Source organism: Equus przewalskii, chromosome 13, assembly GCF_037783145.1.
Source record: "Equus przewalskii isolate Varuska chromosome 13, EquPr2, whole genome shotgun sequence".
NCBI lineage: Eukaryota > Metazoa > Chordata > Mammalia > Perissodactyla > Equidae > Equus > Equus przewalskii.
This window is the reverse complement of record NC_091843.1, coordinates 82,807,078-82,810,220: the sequence shown is the minus strand read 5'-3', so window position 1 is coordinate 82,810,220 and position 3,143 is coordinate 82,807,078. Positions and strand designations below refer to the sequence as shown.

At 40.0% G+C, this 3,143-nt stretch overlaps 1 long non-coding RNA gene across 1 annotated transcript; it reads right to left on the bottom strand.

The window, feature by feature from the left end:
• Window positions 1-1,565: 1,565 nt before the first annotated feature.
• LOC139075410 (uncharacterized) lies at window positions 1,566-1,905 on the bottom strand. Its single transcript, XR_011525789.1, has 2 exons — window positions 1,796-1,905; window positions 1,566-1,675 (listed from the first exon to the last, which is right to left on the bottom strand). It is a non-coding gene; the product is annotated as an uncharacterized lncRNA (long non-coding RNA).
• Between the last annotated feature and the right edge of the window lie 1,238 nt (window positions 1,906-3,143).

The window sequence follows — 3,143 nt, the reverse complement described above, 5'->3', positions numbered from 1 at the left end:
TCTTCTCTGTCTCTTAAAGAAGCCAAGTGAAAATGTACTCTCCAAGATGATAGGCAGTTTGCTTAAGGAATTGCACACATCGCAGCAGTATTAACTTGTTCGTTATGTTTTTGGTAGGTGGATAGTAGGTTTCCAGATTGGGCCAATGATATTCATTTATGGATGGAGGTCTTCAGCATTCAGGTCCTATTTTTCGTACTTCCCAACACAAAACCAAATTATGGTTCAACCCTGCTTGTGAGTTCATTTCTCTTTTTCAAACACCAGGGATGCCCAAGTTTAAGTGGCTAATTACTTTTTAAAGCCTGCTAATTCTACCTTGTTTCAAGGCTAAAATCAAAGCTCATCATGGCCAAAGTTCAGGCTGAAAAAGAGAATTGGCCAAACCCGCTGTTATGGGGTATGTAGCTCATTAAAAATTGTCTTGCTTACAAGACAGTTAGAACTCCCCTTGTCTTAGTTTTCCTGCTTCTTTTCCATCAATGGATTTTAGATCCTGGGGATAGATAATATATGTCATATACCTAAATAAAAATTTTCCCAAAGAACCAAAATTGTCATTATTAATCCCCAGTGTAGATAAACCCCAATTTGATTTTGATTTTTTTGGCTGTTGGTTATTTATTTATTTTTGCTTATTGCTAATAGTGGCAAAGATTAAATAGTACTTTATTAATTTTTTAAATCTACTGAACACTTATTCTGGGTCAGATACAGTGACACCAAGACATAGTTCCTACCCTCAAGATTCTCAAAGGCCAAAGAGAGAAACAGGGAAATGAATAGTCAAACCCCATGCAGTAAGGTAAGTAGCTATGGCCTCTGCCCTCGAGGTTGGCTAGTTTTTCTGCTTCATCCTGGTGAAAGGGTCTACTTCACACAAAAATGACACACCCAAAGGCCAAATTTCCCCGTGAAAGTGTGCTTTTCATGGGAAAGGGGCTTTAGGGGTTAGAGGAGGGAACTGACTTGATGTGTGAGATGTTTTTCCAGGCTTGTGGTACGGCACGGACACAGGAGCCTGTAGTCAGAGGACGACTTCCCAAGGATGGAGGGTCCTTTCCTTGTCTGGAGCAGCAAAGCTGCTGGGGAGTGGGTGCAGTCGAAACTGATGCACAGGTGAAGGATTGCAACATCCATTTGAAGCCAATTAAGTAGGACCAGGAGGATAAGGAATACCTCTGAGAACTTTGCGATTGAGATTGTTCCTCTGTTCCTTGACTGCAGAGAAAAATGGATGAAAGGAAAAGCATAGTTCTCAGGGTATAATTTTGAGCTTTAGAGCTAGAGTGACTAACTTATAGAGGAGAGTAAAATACAACCAATTTTTGCCTCCCCAAAAAGCCTAACTAGTTCAAGAAAGCAAAGAGTGATTTCCTACATATTTATTCCATGTGGAGAAGTATTATTTGGAGCACTCGCTAGAACTTCTTCACATAGGTCTCTATTTGATTCATTTGTGGTTTTTGATGGGTGGGTGGTGCATCAGCCAAAAAGAAGGTTGTATTTGGCTTCCTAAAAGGTGGTCGTGTGTAGAAGATGAGTGGAGGAAATTATAAGTCATATTTTTGGTTATTTTAAGTTTAATTGGTAGACTCACGAACTGAATTCAAAGGCTATTTAGGCTGTTGTCTGAGAAATTCACCAGATGTCATGTGGTTATATGTAGGCACACCTGAAAAGGATTTTAAACACTAGTTAGAGTCTGAATCCAAAGCTATTCTTTAACATTTTTAGTTTTTCTTGAAAAGACTCTTAAGACTGAAGAATAATAATGTTTAGGAGGTGAGCTTACCAAGGCCCCGTCAGTGAAGCCAGATCTGCATGAACCCCCAAATCAACTTCTGCCTGGTGGGGTCTTGGAATTGTCTTAAATGAAAGGGAAAATTGTCCATAACTGCAAGTGGAAGTAGTCATTAAGACAGGCACAATCATCGCCAAAATAGACCACTTTTAGCTTAAATGTGTTTCATTATTGGACACTATAATAAACCCAGACTGAACAACAATGAGATCACTTAAATTTACCAGATAGTTCACTCCCTGAGAAACCCTTGCCTTCTTTTCCATCCTTTTATGCTTGAATACTTGATATGGGGGACATTACAGAAAACTCATCACACCACACTTGACCATATACGGGGAGTAAGGTGTGATTGCCAAAGCTTGCAGGTTTATAATTGCCTTAAATATACTTGGGCTATCTGCCGGAGTCACCAGGAGGTCTTCTGAGTCCATGAGGGTGCAGGGGAGGCAAAACTTTACCTCGCTCCATCTTAGGCTTTCAGCTGGGAGTCTTTAACAAAAAGACAGATTAACGGAGGAAAAACAGTTCGTTAAGGCATGCAGCGCACATCACGTGGGAGAAACAGAAACCAAGACTAACTCAAAATGGCGGCTTTGAATTCCAGCTTGTATAGCATCTTCAACAAAAACCAACAAATTTGTAGAGAAACGACAGGACAAAGGGAGGCGGTTTTAGGCTTCCAAAGGCGGCAAACCGTGGGAAGGTAAATATAGGAGGGAACGAATGGAATAAAGTTTGTGTGCAGATTCCGCTTGTGCCATCTCGGAGCTGATAAGAGTCTCTCTCCAGTAAAAGGAGAATTTATATCCTGCCTTTAGGCAGAAAAGGGGGAGGGTTTTTTTCTGTGTTTACTGCTTCTTAATTGCCTTTGGCTTAAAATAATTTTTATGTCAAAGAGGGACATTTTTGGGTGACATCTTCCGGTGTCCTACAAGGGTCACTTAACAAAGGACTTCCCTGACCAAGTTGTGTGTTTAGCCCTCCAAAGGATGCCCTCTTTCCTCTGCTGTCCTCCTATCTAGTAACCACGATCTTTTGTTAATGGAGTCTCAACAATGGAAAATGGTCCCTTGTCTTTTTTGTAACTTTTTATGTTGAAATATTATTATACTTAGAGATTTGCAAAGATAGTCAAAGAGTGTCTGCCCTTAACCCAACTTTCCCTAATGTTAGCCATTCTGTGTATCGCTATCTTATTGTGGTTTGAATTTACATTTCTCTAATTACTACTAATGTCGAGCATCCTTTCATATGCTTATTTACCATCCGTATGTCTCCTTTGGTGAAGCATCTCTTCAGAAATGTGTCCCATTTTTTAAATAGAGTTGTATCTTTT